The sequence below is a fragment of the Danio rerio genome, chromosome 19 (assembly GCF_049306965.1).
Source record: "Danio rerio strain Tuebingen ecotype United States chromosome 19, GRCz12tu, whole genome shotgun sequence".
Lineage (NCBI taxonomy): Eukaryota > Metazoa > Chordata > Actinopteri > Cypriniformes > Danionidae > Danio > Danio rerio.
In genome coordinates this window covers 3,302,799-3,312,500 of record NC_133194.1, presented here as the reverse complement: position 1 = coordinate 3,312,500, position 9,702 = coordinate 3,302,799, and the positions used below count along the sequence as shown (strand labels likewise).

The 9,702-nt window shown below is 38.6% G+C and overlaps 1 long non-coding RNA gene across 2 annotated transcripts in view; it reads right to left on the bottom strand.

Moving 5' to 3' along the window:
• The window catches only part of LOC141378987 (uncharacterized), a 32,568-nt gene extending 30,352 nt beyond the window's left edge, over nt 1-2,216 (bottom strand). Inside the window, exons 1-2 of one of the 2 annotated variants that reach the window (XR_012394857.1) lie at nt 1,618-1,906; nt 629-730 (exon numbers count right to left, since the gene is read on the bottom strand). This is a non-coding gene — a long non-coding RNA (uncharacterized lncRNA). Of the gene's footprint in view, nt 1-282; nt 731-1,617 lie in introns of those variants that run through there. The other variant, XR_012394856.1, reaches the window with a different exon arrangement.
• Between the last annotated feature and the right edge of the window lie 7,486 nt (nt 2,217-9,702).

The window sequence follows — 9,702 nt, the reverse complement described above, 5'->3', positions numbered from 1 at the left end:
CCATCCACATCACTCTTACAGAAGAAATAATGTGGACCAGATTCAGTTTCCTGAGGGATGATTGAAAAGCGTTTCTGTGGCCTCAGATGTTGTTTTGAACCTTTAGAAGGAACCAGAAAGTCATTTTGCCTCAATGCACAATAAATAAAGCAAGTCACAATTAATAGCGTGTTTCCCATCTTCCAGTCTAGCGTTGGTCCAAACGGAAGGACCAGCCAAACCTCACTCTCTCACACTCCCACTGCTCGAAACAATCACTTTCACACACACATGAGCAAAATCTGAACAATTATATCCATTTACTGCAGTCGTAAACCTTTGTGGAAATGTAAAACCTGATGTATGTCTGAACCAAATACAATTCATATTGAATGCAATCAATCTGGTCACCTTAAGAGAGCCACGAGGCTTTGCTGAAATGAGTCGAGGCCTCCGGAGGGCCCTTAAAAACCCAGTATCACACTTAAGGTGGTCCGGTTCAAGGCTGCGTGCTAAATGGGAGGCAGATGCTTGTGTGTGTATGTGTACGTGTGTGTGTGTGTGAGGGCCAGATCAGTCCCTTTCTGTGCATTTGGAGACTAATGTGACTGTAAATCTGTCTGTGCTCATCGGTCGCTGTGTTTATCACCTCTCGCTGAAGCAGACGATGCTGAGATGATCACAGGTTCTCTTCAGGACAGCAGCAGTCTTGTCGTCTATTAAATTGTGTGTCAGAATCTGCAGCATCAGTCTGAATGATGAAGGACAGGAGTGATGAAACAAAAGGCAATTTACATTAAAAAGATGTCACCGACTAATACAATGATTAATTCAATAATATAAGATATAATCCCGGATTAATGACAGTCCCTGCTGAAAAAAAACAGCTTAAACCAGCCTAGGCTGGTTGGCTGGTTTTAGCTGGTCAACTAGGCTGGTTTTAGAGGGGTTTTGGCCACTTTCAGGCTGGTTTCCAGCCATTTCCAGCCTGGTCTTAGCTGGTCAGGCTGGAAAATGACCAGCTAAATCCAGCTAAAACCAGCTTGACCAGCCTGGTTTAAGCTGGACATAGCTGGTTTTGGCTGGGCTCCCAGCCTACTAGGCTGGTCAAGCTGGTTTTAGCTGGTCATCTCCCAACTCAACCAGCTAAGACCAGGCTGGAAATGGCTGGAAACCAGCCTGGAAGTGGCCAAAACCCCTCTAAAACCAGCCTGGTCGACCAGCTAAAACCAGCCAACCAGCCTAGGCTGGTTTAAGCTGGATTTTTTAGCAGGGGTAGAATACAAAACAATTCGTTCTTGTGGCATCACAATATTATGTAATATCATTTAACTAATATAACAGTTTACGTTTTCTATTATGATGTTATTAATGTTAATAATAATCTGTATATAAATGTAGGCTACTCAGTTTTAAGTTTTGTTCTAACGTTGTACATTAGTTTGTTTTTGTTGCGTACTGTAGTAGATTTATGAAACGAGAAACATTTACTTAGCATCTAACGTTAGCCGAAATAAACATATAGCTGGTGTGTGTTCATTTTATTTCACTTGAATATATATTCGCATAACATAACAGTTTTAGGTTTCAGGTTATAGTAGTTAGCTTTAATAACTCTGAAACAGTGCAGCAGGCTACCTTGAAGGTTCATAGAGGTCAGACTCGGTGTGTCCGGCTTTTGTTTCTCCTCAGACGGGCTCTCAGACGACCTTGGCCGCTCCCCTGTTTGACTGACTGCATCAGACCGTGTTTTGAGACTGAAAGGAATCCGGGCTCCGGCGGCTCTCGGTGCCGCTGAAGGATCAGGTGCCGTTTAACAGCGGAAGCGCGAAAGCCGCAGATTCCGTTCATGGGAACTTCTCTCGTGTTTGGCCTCTTGTTGACAGTCCCAGCGCTACTGACGCCCGCTGCCATGTTCCCGAGAGCCGAATTATCCATTAATTGCTTTTTATTAACATCGTTTACCCCTAACCTCATATTATAAACAAGTATTATTTCTATTATTTAGGTAAATTATACGTCTATCCCAACTCTCAAAATAATCTAAAAACAGTAGCTAATTATACTAAGTATTAGCCTATTCATAATATTTATTAGTTGTATTTTATTATTGCCTACCCTGACCCCAACCCTCACAGTGATGTAAAAACAGCAATTATACACTTGTATTCATATCCTTGCTGATTTTTTAAAACTTAAACCAGCCTGGCTGCTTTTAGCTGGCTGGGGTTTTGCCCATTTCCTGGTTTCCAGCCATTTGGTTTTAGCTGGTCAGGCTGGAAAATGGTCTGGTTTAGGCTGGACATAGCTGGTTTTGGCTGGGCTCCCAGCCTGGCTAGACTGGTTAAGCTGGTTTTAGCTAGTCATCTCCCAGCCTGACCAGCTAAGACCAGGCTGGAAATAGCTTAAAACCAGCCTGGAAATGGCCAAAATCCCTCTAAAACCAAGCTGGTCAACCAGCTAAAAACAGCCAACCAGCCTAGGCTGGTTTGAGCTGTTTTTTCAGTAGAGATTTTATCCATTATTTGTATTTTATTATCATGTACCCTTACCCCCAACTCTTACAATAATGTAAAAACTATAACTGTAACTAAAACTGTAATTATACAGAGTATTACTCTTATCATGTATTAAATTACACATTAAATCATATTTTATGAACGCCTACAGCTTTGAACCTTTTATTGCAAAGATGCCACAGTTCAACTGTCAAACAGAAACTGCAAACTGTAAACTAAATAATAGCATTAAAGTTCCTGGAATAAGATTGTGCAGTTTGCCTGTCAATCAAATGTTATAGTCAAGCAATGCTGGTAACCAAACTTATTACTTGCAAGAGAGAGTCAAACGAATTAATAAGCACTTTTCAGAGCCATAGAGAGAAAGCTGCAACAACGGATGTCCAAAATGTTCGATGTGATTAATATGGACTCATATGGTTCTAGGAAGTGTTTTGCAGTTAATTTAAGTAATTTTAGATCATGTTAAAACATACAAAATCTTATTTTTAGAAACTTTGTTTCAAAAGTATCATCTTTAGCAGTAACTCTGCTGTAAATGCTAACTTTCGGGAACTATTGAGTGGCTCCATCAGCCACCACTGCTGTTGAAAAAAATGTTCCATTGTAGTCAATGGACTTGTCGCAACTCTCTCGGGTTCTTTTAAACTGAAGGAGTTAATTTCAGTTATGGAATCGATTCCCGAACATTGGAATCGATTCTCAATACTTCTGAATGGAAGAACAGATTCTATTTGGAATTAACTCCAGGCTGTGTCTGAAATCCAGGGTATATGCAGGAATCCTAAAGGTAATTTCAATACATTTTTAAGACTTTTTAAAGACCTTCTTGGAATATTTTAGACTTCATCACCACTTCTAATCAGTATCAAACCTTTAACTTAAACAGTGGTTAATAAACAGCTGTAGTTAAATAAATTAATGGAGCACAACCATGCAGAACTCAGACAAGCTCGGAAGAAACAAAAGCTTAAAGAATAAATTACATGGTTGTTTCCAGCGACAGGCTTCAGCCACTGTTTAAACTCGTCTTTCTCCAACCAAAAGTTCGCAAACTTACACTTTCCCAATTGCCGTCTGTTTCACTCTATGGTTTCGCTACATGTGGAGAGCGCCACATCACCTTCTTGCGTTTGTCGCAAATTACGAGACATCACCCGGACGGAGGAGCTTGGCCGTACGCGCCCCGGTCTGAACCAATATCGTGGATCAAGCTTGCCATTGTTAACATTAGGAGAAAAATAAATATATTTATGCAAAGCTTGAACAAAATTTAAAACCTCGTAAAATTGTGATTAAGAATTTTTAATACATTTTAAGGGCCTTAATTTTCTTGTAATTGATTTATTAACTTTTAATATTTTTTAAGACCCCACGGACTCCCTGAAATCAAATACTTCCCAACTATATAGTTTGTTAAAAACAGTATGTGAGCCGAGTAGTATGTTTGAATTCATAGCATTTGAAAAACATTACGCGAGAAATAACCGAATGACCTACTACATCCGTCGAGATTCTGAAATTCACAATCCAATGCATGCTATATCCCAGGGGTGGCCAACCCTGTTCCTGGAGAGCCACCTTCCTGCAGATTTCAGTTGCTCCCCATATCAAACACACCTGAACCAGTTAATTAGGACCTGAACACCACATGATAATTACAGGCAGGTGTGTTTGATATGGGTTGCAACTGAAATCTGCAGGAAGGTGGCTCTCCAGGAACAGGGTTGGCCACCCCTGCTATATCCCATGACGCAACCCGAGAGAATTCATGATTGACAGATATGGTATGTCCAAATTCCATTCATACCACTCACATTCATACTAAATACAGCATACTTTACAGTCATGTAGTAAATTCAAATGTAGTAGCATACCCACTCCAGTAGGCGATTATAGACGCAGCCCCAACCCTAACCAGCCTACTTTATATAAAAAGAAAAATCACTGCAAACTCTGAATCACAGAATCTAAACAGTGAACCCGAAATGTTCCTTTAAAAGAGGGCCAACAAAATTAAATGACATCTTATTGGCCTTTTAACTGCGGTGTTCAAGGTTGCAATAAAAACATCATTGACAGAAATACGAAAGCCAAACAAAAGGCAGACCGGAGCGTTCAGGAAGGACTGTGGTTTATCCCGCCGCACTAAACATTTCACGATTAGATTCGGTGATTTACACGCTGACTGGTGTCGATGAGATGATCGGGGCCCGAGCAAGTGTGCAAACGACACCTCTTTCTTCCCTCGAAGTGTTCACTGCGCTCCTGAGATGCTCAATTGTGGTTTACAGCTGTTTAAACACACACATATCCTCCGTGTGGTCAGTCCGAGCGACCCAATTAGGCAGTAAAGCTGAACTGGAGAGGCGAATAAAAACCGAAGGAGGACCCGAGCTGGAGGTCGCCCTGAAGCGCAGCCATTTTGGCATCAGCTGCTAGTCTGGGGGGAAACGGGAGCTTTTTTTCCCCGCTCCAAACACTGGTGTTACCCTGATTTATGGGCAAAGGGGTTTATGAAATGAAACGTGTCAGTTTTAGGTTAAAACTCATGAGAAGGTGAGGAAGAATTCACAAATATATCAGCCTTCATGTCGTATATGGTCAGTGTGGATGTTGTTTTTCTTCAGGTAAAGGAGACTCTCTCACTGCTGGATAATGTTTTCATTGACTTTTTAAGTACATGGTTGTTTCATAAATAAACAGTATGTAATTTCCACCACTAGAGGGTGTGTGTTCACAACAAACAAATGTGTAGTTTGATGAGGGCGTGGCTGAGTTTGGAATCAATGGAGTTGTGGTCTTCATCCTATAAAATTGTATGAAACCCCTGCAGAAATCATGTTGATTGAGCTAAAGTATTCAACACTTAACGGTGGCTCAGTGGTTAGAACTGTCTCCTCACAGCAAGAAGGTTGCCAGTTTGAGTCCCGGCTGGGCAAGTTTGCATGCTCTCGCTGTGTTGGTGTGGGTTTCTTCTGGGTGCTCTGGTTTTCCCCACAGTCCAAAGACATGCGCTATAGGTGAATTGGATCAACTAAATTGGAATGTGTGCATGTGAGAGTGTATGGGTGTTTCCCAGTGCTGGGTTGCGGTTGAAAAGGCATCCACTGTGTAAAACATATGCTGGAATAGTTGGCGGTTGAATCCACTGTGGCAACCCCTGATAAATAAGGGACTTACCCGAAGGAAAATAACCTAATCTAGCAGAGTAAAGCTGAAAGCACTTGAAGCGTCTTGAGAGAAATGCTGTTGATAGATGAGCGCAACGAGGCATTAAAGCAGCAGAGCTTTTATTATGCCACAGTCCACAACTTCCAGTTCTCTAGCTTGTGATCATGTTAAGATGTATTGGCTCTGTGTTATTTGACTTAACACATTTTAGGCTTTCATTTTAATGCTGCTTTGTGCAGTCTAATAAAATGTACAACATATGAAAAGTCTTGATGCTGTTTCCAAACCACAAATCGAGGGTGTGTGAGGTCATTAGGATAAACACACAGGACTCGCTCTGTCACTGAGCGAAACTGCTTATATACGTAGCTCCTGCGACGTATTTGGTGCTTTCCAGAAATGTGTATACACGGGTACGTTTTCGGAATGAGACTGAGTTGTAAAAATAGGTGCACTACTTGACAAACAGTTTATGTTTTCACTTATAAAAACAAAAGGCTAATATTAAACCTAAAGTCTGAGTATTATTATAGAGGCCTGAAGCCAGCATAGTAAAAGCAGTGGTTTTTCTCAAAAATGGACCTTCTTGCAGTTATACCAACACAATCTCATGACAATTTGTAACTTTTTGATTTAGTGGCTAATTCGTATGAATTTGTACTATCTATCTCCTACAATTTAGTATGATTTGATCCCCCAATTGCGGTTGGGTTTAGGGGTGGGGTTAGGAGCCACACCTTCTTTTTGAAGTTGTACAATTTCGAATGACTGAACTTGTATGAACTAGCCGCTAAACTGAAAAAACGTAAAATACTTTGTTTTCTTGTGAGATCAGGCTGGTTGTACGCCTCATTTTCTATTTAACTATGAGGTTTAAATACCGCATTTAAAGCATTATTTGTAGCTGTATTAGCTTGTCATATGATTAGCATAACCACATTTTTTGATGTACCAAAATATTTCCTAAAGATTTAGAATAAAAAATAGGAATAAATTCTATTTTTTAAATAAAATTTTAAAATACAGATGTATTACATCATCATTAGAAAACAAATAGAATCTGTTAAAGTTCTAAATTAAAAATGTAGCCTACGGTCATTTATTAGGCAAATAACAAACATCAAACATTCCTCAGTCAGAATTTATTCATTTGAAAAAAATATATTTAAAACAATAATAATAATAATAGTGTAGAGATTAATTATTTTTTTGTAAAAAAAAAAATACATTTAATTGTAATTTAATTGTAATATGGGTCGCTTTTGGTGCTTCACAACTTTAATTGATCAGTTTTTGTGTCAAGAATAAGGTCAAAGTTTTAGAATAAAAGTCAGTTATAAAATATTGTCTCTATTTAAAAGCAATACAGTAGCGAAAGATGACTTCACTTGGTCTTAAAGCCTTTTTTCAATGTTTTCCCCCAAATTTTAGATGGCATAGCAGACAAAATAGTATAAATGAGCTCACTTATGGGATAAATTCGGGATCTTTGTCAGTAAGGGGTGGGTCTTTCGAATCACCTGAACCCCCCCTGGCATTTCAGTTTTAGAGTGGCTAACCAGTTAAAAAAAAACCTTGAATGCAGTTTTCAATCATCCTATCCATACAGACCATAATGACGATATATGAATGTTTTTAGCAGCTCCGTCTAGTCTAAAACATGGTATGACCTTGAATCACCCTTACATTTCTATAGTTTAAAAATGACCCAATCTGATTCAATACATGCAGGATATCAAGACGTCTTGAAATGTGGACCACAGTGACGTGATGATAACCTCAATGGACATTTACTCAAGCACCATAGTTATATTTTGACTGATTTTACAGTAATTTGTTTTTCTTCCTGCTGTGGAAGCTGTTTTCAGTGGCTCACGTCCATCTGCTTTCTCTGGGTTTCCTGGTTAATTCTCTTTCCACCTGTCCAACATCTCAACTCAGTATACCACCAACATGCACTTTAACACTCACCGGCCTGTCAGAAAGATGAACACTGCCTGATTAATGACTTAATAGCGCACTCTGACTCAATGATGGAGACTGTTTCGGTCATAATCTAATGCTTTTTAACCCTGCATCAATTTAAAGGGATTATGGGTCTTAGACAAGGATGACACAGTATTTAAGATGTTTTACACTTTCAAAGTTTCTAGCAGCATCAGTCCTGATGATAATCACCAAAAAAATCTGTTTATTTTAATGTTATTTTAACTTTTTAAATAACAGTTTATGTTAACATGTATACATTATGCCACTGTTATTGTTTTTATGAATAAAAATACCATTTATTTTCAATATATTAAAAGCTAAGCTGATTATTTTTTAATTATTATTACAGCTTAGGTTAAGTTGGCAACCTTATTTTTGATCCATTATTATTTTTTAGTGCAGTGTTACATTAAAAAATCCACACATGCAACTTTATCAGTGTTTATACAGAGAAAACCCTCTGATATCAACATTAATCCACACACATACATAATACTAATTTAATAATTTTAAGAAACCTGGAGAAAATGTGATTACCTGCACCACAGGACAGACCTGAAAAATATGAGGCAAAATATTTTACATTGAAAAAAAAAAAGTTTAATAAAATGTTAAGACTTGGCAACTAAAGGGAACACTGTTAACAAAGAATGTGTCTTCTTGATTAATTACACAGCCTGGGATTATATAGCGCTTTTAATAGGTTTCAGTGGGAACGTTGTGTCCTGAGAGGAACTTTTTGGTTGTATCCAGTAAAAAAAAATGAAATGGAGTGAAATAAATGTCAATAAAAATACAACTAATATAGGTTATGCTGTGTGCATTTATGGCAAAAATGATCACAAAAATACAGCAAAAAAAAAAAAAAAAACGCCCACAATCCCTGCTGATAAATCCAACTTAAACCAGCCTAGTATAGTTGGCTGGTTTTAGCTGGTCAATGAGCCTGGTTTCAGAAGAGGGGTCTGGCTGCAGACTCGGTGCAGTGCAATCTGAGCTGCATCCAATGCTTTTTAATGCGCTCACCTTACCCCACCAGTCACAGTGACGTCAATCACTCCCTTGAGTACATTGAGTCTGTCATTGCATCGCTGAGTGATGCAGCATTATAAAGGCTGCATCCAGATACTATTGGGTTTTAGAATGGTTTTGGGTAGGCTGGTCTTAGCTGGTCAGGCTGAAAGATGACCTAGACAGGTGGGAGCCCAGCCAAATCGAGCTATCCTACCCAGCTTAAACCAGGCCGGTCAAGTTGGTTTTAGCTGGTCATTTTCCATCCTGATCAGCTAAGACCAGGCTGGAAATGCTGGAAACCAGCCTGGAAATGGCTAAAACCCTTCTAAAAACAGACTGGCCGACCAGCTAAAACCAGCCTTAGGCTGTTTAAGCTGTTTTTTTCAGCAGCAAAGGAGAGTCTTTAAATTGCAAACACAAATTGTATTACTATTTTTGAGACTTGCAGGCTTATGCTTTAAATTGTACATAAACATAAACGTACTTAACAGTTCCATATTGTAACTGTTTTTATATGATATATAATTTATATTTCATTAGAGTGAAAACGTCGCTAGCCCTTATGACCACGATTTTGGCACTACTGTAATGCTAAGTGCTAAACTATCAGAACCACACTCATGATAAGATTTAGATACATATTTATCGGTGACTTTTATTGTAAAATATGCATGTATTTGTAATAAACTTTTCAGAGCAGCAGAATGTCGTCTTGGAACCGGCAGAGAGGTCAAAATTACCTTAAAATCTGATGAACGATGGGTGAGTTTTGAAGTTGTATTATTATTATATCCACACGGCGGCAGCAAAATACCACTTGGTTTTGTTTTCATCATCAAGTTTAAAACTACCAAAACATTTACACGACAGAAATATGCGTAGATGACCCAAAACATAGAATAGTATAAAGTACTCTAGTAAAGTATCATACTCTATATTATATTTACAACACTGTTAATGAATGCTAAAGCATACTGTGGTATTAAAAGTCAACTGTGACTGGTTGTAGTATATTTAGTTTTTGCTA